This window comes from Aptenodytes forsteri, unplaced genomic scaffold (assembly GCF_000699145.1).
Source record: "Aptenodytes forsteri isolate BGI_AS27 unplaced genomic scaffold, ASM69914v1 Scaffold287, whole genome shotgun sequence".
Classification (NCBI taxonomy): Eukaryota; Metazoa; Chordata; class Aves; order Sphenisciformes; family Spheniscidae; genus Aptenodytes; species Aptenodytes forsteri.
In genome coordinates this window covers 166,612-174,531 of record NW_008794854.1, presented here as the reverse complement: position 1 = coordinate 174,531, position 7,920 = coordinate 166,612, and the positions used below count along the sequence as shown (strand labels likewise).

Sequence of the window (7,920 nt, the reverse complement as noted above, 5' to 3'; positions counted from 1 at the left end):
CTGCGGCGCCGGGGGCTTCTTCGCGGAGCGAAGGCCGCTACGGGTTAACGGCGGCGGGGCAGGCACAAGCGGCAGGGAGGAACCGCTCCCGGCAAAGGGGGTATTCCTATCCCTGCCTCGTACAGCCTTCGTTAACTGTTCGGCCGCCAGACCGACAAGGAGTAGCGCAAATAGTTAATCGTGGTAGTAAAAGAGAGGCAACTAGATGACAACATCTTCAAATGTAACCTTTAGGCTGAAAGGGCATTTCGAAAAGAGCCGTATCTGCAAGCGGTTGTGTGAAAATACCTATCGTGACTGCGTCTGCACGACAGGTACTCCCCAAGCTCAAAGCAAAATTAATCCCCTGTGAATAAAAAGGAATTGCATACAGAGAAAATGAAATAACAGAACCCGCAGTTGTCCGTGGAGGAGGGCGCATGAGTGGTGGTCTGTTTTTCCTTCAGAAAAGAGCAATTACAAGCAAGTGATTTTCCTCTGTTGAGAAACCCACTGTAACATGCCTCTCGTTCTTCCTCAAACAAATATTTTATCCTCTTCCACTTTCCACATCAAATTTGACTAACCTGAAAGGAAGAAGGAGTCAGGCTTCATGCCTCCCTCGTTAAAAGGGAGTAGAGTAAATAATAAAGAGACTAGAGGGACCAACAAATGAAATTAGCCTTAGATTCAAAACTTCCAAATCAGGACAAGCAATCAGCTAAACAGGCAGAGTGGTAAAACTGCTGATTCTTGACAGATTTGGCAGAGTAAAAATAAAACTTGCTTACATTCTTAATATTGCATAAATAGACGTCATCCCTGAGCTTTGTAATGTATATCCATAAAAAGAAGAAACAGAAGGTGGTATAGAATGGCATTCATTAAGGACTCGGTCTTAATGTTTTCCAAGAGTCATTAACTTCAATGGGTCAGAGTCCAAGCCGGATTTTCTTCTGGGGCTCAAAACCTCATGGAATAAGAGAAACTGGCAAGGATCTGTTCTTGTGTGCTGTTGCTGAAATTCTGAGTCGTATCAGAGGCAGTCACTAGATTTTTTTCATTGGTGGGGAAGAGCCAAAAAGGAAAGGCTGAAGGAGGGAGACAGCAGGGTTTCTCTCCAAGGGCTGAATCAGAAAGGTAATTTTGACATTTTTATTTAAAAATAAGTTCCTCTGGTAATGGAACTTTTTTTTCCCATACTATAAAATAACCTCTTGCTACTGCAGAAAACATTAGTAGAAATGGACTGCACTATGAAAGAGCAAAAACCTTCCCCTAACACTAATTCTACTCTCGCACATTCATTTGATGATATTCCATACCAGTAATTAAGCACTTTGTCTTGCGAAGATCTGTGTTTCACTCACAGAAGTGAACATGTAAACAAAGGCTTATTGTCGTGCTCCTCTTCTGTTCAGCCATGATCCTCATGGGCCAGTTAATCCAGTTTTATGGCCAGGTTATACCAGCACTGCAGCACACAGTGGCTGCACCATGACAGATAAAGGTGTAGAGAAAGGACTGCCTAGATTAAGACTCTGCACAGCTCTAATCTTGCCTACGCTGAATATTCTCTCCCCTATCTTCCCATCTCACCCGTAGACTCTTTCTCAGTCCTGCATGCTACTTCCTAGTAACCTCCTCCCTGATAGTAGCAGCTTCTTGTCGGGGAGAATTTGCTCCCATTACCACACCTGATTTAGCCTTTGCTCTTGCTCAGCTTCTGCACAGTTAGCTGAAACTCACAGCTGCCGAGGAAAAGCTGTCTGAAAACAAGTGGCTACTAGTGGTTTTTTTCTGGTAGTTACTAACCTGCTCTGTGTTTTCTAATTGACCGGCTATAAAGAGAACTTCATTCTGTTTGGCCACAGAGCTGCTCTCCCTCTCTTTTTAAAGATTGCTCTCGACCTATGTCTGCATCCTCTTCTCTAGTTTAGTTTGAACGCATCTCTATCTGATGCCTTCCCCAAGGTGTCATACATCCCTGTGGCTATATATCCAGGAAAGCTGGCCAAATCATTAGTGATGAATAATTTATCAGGTAAATTTTACCTCTATTTCAGTTGTGAGTTGTCTGCAAACGGCTTGTGATTTCTGCAGACTTACTATTTGATGTTACTTGCCACATAGTGCCTGAGTGGTGTCTTACTCATGAGCAAATTGCTGGAAATACTTGACATTTGAGATAATTGGACACAAAGATGATACGAAACTTAGTCCTACGAGAAGCTGAGCACTCTAGATTCAGTTCACAAAAAGACATAAGTGAGAACCTGAGTTGTTCGGCGGCAGTCAGTGGGGCTGGGCTCACACTGGTGGTTAAGAACACACTTACATCCTCTGCTGAAACAGAGCCCAGAGCAGCGAGCGCCTTGCAGGACTCCATGTTCCTGTTCTCTGACTGGACTTGTCAGCCTCGTAGAATCGCCTCTCGCAGGGATTTTGCTTTAAAAATGTTTTCTGGCAGTGAAAAACAATACAGTGTTCAAAAGCAACGCACCTGTAAAGGGAAGAAATAGTATTTCAGGATCTTTTAAAGATCTGCAGTATATCTGTGTCTGTTGTTTTGGATTTTGATCCAGATACCTCCTAATTCCTAGACCTCCTTGGCCTGCTCTACTTGTGCCTGTAACTCCAAATTTTCTATGATGGTGATATTACCTTCTGAATTTTCTATCTCCTGTTAGAATTAATTCAGTAGTGTTTCAGAGACTTTTTTTAAAGTGGGGAGGCAGGGGGCAAAAGAAACACAAATCGCAGTATTTAAGCAAAAAGCACATTGGGAAGGAAATTATCATTTTCCCCACACAGCTCTGGTGTATAGAGAAATTAAGAGCAAACTTATGTACTCTGCTCCAATTCAACTGTGCCACTCTGATGTGAATCCCAGATGCTGCTTTTCTCACACAATGTCCCTTCTCTCTATCATTTTTTCTTCCCATCAGATTTCTCTCCTCAAGGAGGCCCTGTTCCTAGAGTCATGTTTGCTTCAGCTTTCCCTTTTGTCCTCCAGGTACTGCAACAGAGGCTTCTGCCTCTAAACAGTCGTTCTTTGCCCCTTATGCTTTTGTGCATACCTCCCCAAAACCTCTCCATTCCTTTCACTTTCAGACTGCTCGGATTGTCTCACCTTTAATTAAACTTACCTTTTTGTCTCTGTTTACCATTTTTCATGTGTAATACACACCCTTACAGAGAGACCAGCAGTGTCTCTGTTACAGTCTCTGTAATAGTTAAGAGGTTACAGTCTCATTTTTTTAACGTGCTACAGATATGAACAGCGAAAGACAGTCCATGTCTCAAAAAGCTTGCAATTTAGAGAGAAGGCAGGCAAAGAATGAGGGAAAAATAGGATTAGTACCTCCTTGATTGAGGAGGAGAAGTGAAGAAAAGCAATGTAAAGACCATGCATAGTTCCTCCAGTGTCAAAGCAGAGACATTAGTGGGACTTGGACCTGGACCTAGGTGCTCTGAGGCTGTGCAGTTCAGTACTTTAACCACAAAGCTGTTTTTCCTTTCTCTCCTGTGTTGCTCCCTGCCCTCCTCCTGTTCCAGAGTGTGGAGGGAGGCAGTCCACCCTCACCCCTGAGGCTTGGCACCCACCAGTACCTTCTCTTTCACATATTAGGCTCTGCCCCCTGTTCACAGCTCCTTCCTACACGCCTCGTGAGTGCTCCTCCCAGGTGCAGCTAACTGCTTTTTTGGAGATAAGAAATGGGGCACAGACGAAAAGAAACATGGTTTTCATTTTCATATTTAAAAAAAACCCTGTAACTCAGAACCTTCACACATCCTCAGGAAAGGGAGAGGTAATCACTAAGATGGCACTTATCTTTTCAGGTGGGTTTTTCAATCTATTTCTCACTCTGCTGCTTTGGGTGCACTTACTTTTTCTAGCTCAATTTTTCATATGCATTTCAGTGGTTGTCATCAACGCAGCATCTGAGCACCTTCCAGTTTTAATCAATTACCTCTTACAAATCACCAGCTTAGAAGATTCAGGAAATTATCACTGTGCTTTTTTAGCAATAGTAAACTAAGGCAGAGAAATTAAGTAACTTGTCTTCAGTTGCATGTGTGGCTGGGCAGCCCAAGAAGAGAAGCCCCCGATTCTCTCTGTTGTGCCTTGACTGAAAGACCCTGTTCAGGTTGTTGTCCTTCCTCTCCTGGAGATCCACAAGGGTGGCTCCATCTTCACCTGTCTCTCTAGTCCGAGAGGGACAACAATGGGGTCCTACAATTTGATTCCGATCTCTTGGGGAGTGGGATTTGCAATAGCCTGATTGAAGTTGCCACTCAAAACTGCCACAGATCTGTTTTCAGTGGTTTCTCTGCCTCCTCTTACTACAAGGGAACCCTTAAAAATACATGATATTTTTCATTCTGAAGATTATTAACTAAGGCTTGGGAAATGCTGAGATATTACACCGAGAGTGGCTGCAGTGGCAGACCCCATATAGAAGGACAAACTGTTTTCCACCTGTATGAAAAAGAGGGCTGAACTCCTTTTTTCGACCAGACATACAGCACGCTTTCTGCTGTAGACCTTGGGAATGCTTTGGTGCTGCTTACGTGAGAAACCAAATTGTTTTTGACCTCAGTGAAGAGGGGGCCAAGAGGGACATATCTGACACCTTTTAGGGACATATCTGACACCTTTTAGCAACCGCAAGGTTTTCTGCAGAATAGACATAGCCTATGAAACAAACACACAGCTGGAGTTAGGGTGCTTTTGAAAACATTGTCTTTATTCTCTTTGCTTATTCCCTCTTCAGAAAGGGACTTTTCTGGCACACAGCCTAGCCTGGCTGGAGATTAGGGATTCTCTCTGCCCCTTCATCCTTGAATATTTCCTTTTAATTTCACAGTTTAAATTCCAATTGTGTAATTACATTCTGCCTACCCTAAATTCCTCTGTAATTTCAATTGGACACGGTGTCCTTCACTCTCTAGGCTGAACTCTTGCAGTGCTGTGGGGCACTGTTAAAAGGCTGCCACGCTCCACTCTAGTCCCATTTCATGTAAATGGAGAAAGAGAATGGACCTAAATCCCTCTGAACTAAAACTGCTGCTCCATATAGGCGAGACAGGGGTTGCCGTAGAGTGACAAGGCAGTCTTACCCCATGGCAATACACTGGGCATTTTTTACAATGCCTCAGTCTGAACAGATTTTTGGAGTAAAAGTCTAAATCTGTCTGGAGGTATTTCTCCCCCACAACACCATACCCTTTGATCGCAAATAAAGCTGTACAGGGACCCCCAAACCACTACTTTGCTGAATTTATGTGGCCTGAGAGTACCTGCACACACCGTTTAACATGGCAGAAATGCCATAGTGATTTAATTTAGGTTCAGGGAGTCGTGTAGCAATGAGAGAGTACGCAGCACAGATGCCTAGTTCAGTAAAACGCTTTACAAAAACTGGCCAATCCCATGCATTTTATGACCCAGCCCCAATACTTTTTGCAGACTTTGCTCTGCCAGCATTTTCCCTCAATCCCTACCCTGGTGGCAATCACCCGAGTTCCACATCCCAATTTTTTTTATCATAACATTCCTTTTTTAAGTGTTGGTATCTACTTTACATCAATGTGAAAATATTTCTGCTTCTCCTATCTCCTCTTGCTTTCCGCTTCCTTCCTTACTGTGGCACAGCTGCTTACTTGCTCAATGTGCCTGCGTGCGGCCCTTCAGGTATCGGAGACATTCACCTTTCGTATTTCCACCACCTTCTGCTGTGGTCTTCTGTGGAAACTCAGGATGGAGAAGGGCAGGGAGCGTGTGTTGATGGGAGAATGCTCCTCCTTTGTCTTGTCTTGTCTTCTAGAACAAAATTCCTCTTTTCGTACAAGTTCTGTGGCAGGCTTATGGAAAGGAGTTGCTCACCTGGTTTAAAGTGATGTTCTACACAGCTCAGCAAAAAGGAATTGGTTTACTGTAGGAATTATTTGATGGTTGATCATCTTCAGCCACAAGCCACATTCTTTTCACCATGTGTATGCCATTGTCAGAGGTACATGGGGCTGATTCCATAATTAGCAAAAGTCCTTTACCAAAGTTCATTTCCCTTCACTGCAAAAGTACCCTGGATAGTCCTCCTACCACACAATGATAAATCTTCACCTGAAATAAACATCCAGCTCCTTGCTGGCAGTGCTGTATCTACGTGGAGCCTCAGTCGCTCTGAATTTTGATGGGACTTCTGCTTTATATATTCTGCAGATTTGGTCCTGCTCCCAAGGGACATCTTTATGCCTGCTCCTGTGGTAGCAGACCTGAGGCTGCTGTTTGCGTCTCTGGCAAACAGCAGATAGATCAGATGAGATCAAGTAGACCATATTTCCATGTTTCCTTGGTTAGCTTATACTGTTAAAAGTGAGTTGTTGTTAGGAGGAAACAGAGCATGTAATAACTAGCGTTGGGTTTTGTTTGGCTTTGAGTCATAAATCTTAAAGGAAAGGAAAGAGCCATCATGTTCATCCCCAAGTTTGTCATACAATCAGCAAGGGGCAAGGCAGTAGTATGGGCAAGAAAATGAAACATGTGAAGGTACAAGTGCCAGCGGGGGGAAGTCACTGTTGCTTATTGTCAGTTTTGGTGTGACACAGAAAGTTCAGCTAATCCTCTTAGTTACAGAGACACACGGGTGGGGGGAGATTGTTATCTCAAGCAATTTGCTGGCTCTACTCCTTTTTTCCTTCTAGTTTCTTTTCGCCTAATTGAGCAGCATTTCTTCCTGGGACTGGTTTGCAATAATCCTGGGGCCTCATCTGGGAAAACACTGAAAAACATAGAAAGGAGAAGCAGCCCAAGTGAGGCAGCTATCACCATGAGATTCTCTCTTCAGAGAGGTATGAGGTTTGGCTCCAAGTGCCGAGGATTAAAAATAAGATAGAGATTCAAAGTGATACAGAAGAGTCTGTTGATCAGAGCCAGTGATCACTCAGAAGGGTGTATCTCAGACATGAGCTAAAAGGATGGGTAATTAACAGCCATTCAGAAAAGGAGGAGCTTGGGTGAGGATTCCACTGGAGTGCATCCGAAATGTGTTGATTCCACTTTCATTGCCAAAGGGATGTATCTATCTGCGGTAAATCCAATCAAGAGTCAAAAGGTGAACAAGAACAATAATAACTGGGGAGGTTTGTTTTTATTTACCCAGGAGATAAGGATTCAACTACAGGAATAGAATGAGAAAAAGGCGCCTCTTTCTGAGCAGACAATTATTCCACCCACGCGCACTCATCATCAATGTTTTAATATTCTATTACTAAGGCTATTTAACAGTTTCTCAGCCTCAAGGCTGGTAATGTTTGTGCAGGTACTCTGCCAGTTGCCACAGGTGTCTTTTTACAAAAGACCTGAATAATTAACATGGGATAGTCCTGAAGATGGCAGTAGCCAGGAGCCATTCTTCAGTAGACTCCCAGCATTGTTCCTGGTGCAGGGTTGGTGTTACCAGTAGGAGGACACATTTGAAAACCCTATTTCCATATGCAGACAGAGCCTTAGTCCCTGAAGGCAGGGGACTGTTTCCAGCACCTTGATCTTACATCCCAACCAGAACCATCTCTGGTTCCCAAGCCCTAGTGATTCACCCTGGAGAAGTTTGAGATATTACCCTCTTCAGCTGCCTGCATTACTAAGGTGCTGGAGGTAGTTAACCCAAAGAAGAGGTGGCCGAATAGAACTGTTTCCAGCACCTTGATCTTACATCCCAACCAGAACCATCTCTGGTTCCCAAGCCCTAGTGATTCACCCTGGAGAAGTTTGAGATATTACCCTCTTCAGCTGCCTGCATTACTAAGGTGCTGGAGGTAGTTAACCCAAAGAAGAGGTGGCCGAATAGAATAGAATCATTGAATAGAATAGTTTGGGTTGGAAAGGACCTCTAAAGGTCATCTAGTCCAACCCCCCTGCCGTGGGCAGGGACATCT

At 43.9% G+C, this 7,920-nt stretch overlaps 1 long non-coding RNA gene across 1 annotated transcript; it reads right to left on the bottom strand.

Annotated features, from left to right (window-relative positions):
- Positions 1 to 7,120: 7,120 nt before the first annotated feature.
- Positions 7,121 to 7,891, bottom strand: LOC103895055. Its single transcript, XR_657348.1, has 2 exons — positions 7,687 to 7,891; positions 7,121 to 7,525 (listed from the first exon to the last, which is right to left on the bottom strand). It is a non-coding gene; the product is annotated as an uncharacterized LOC103895055 (long non-coding RNA).
- Between the last annotated feature and the right edge of the window lie 29 nt (positions 7,892 to 7,920).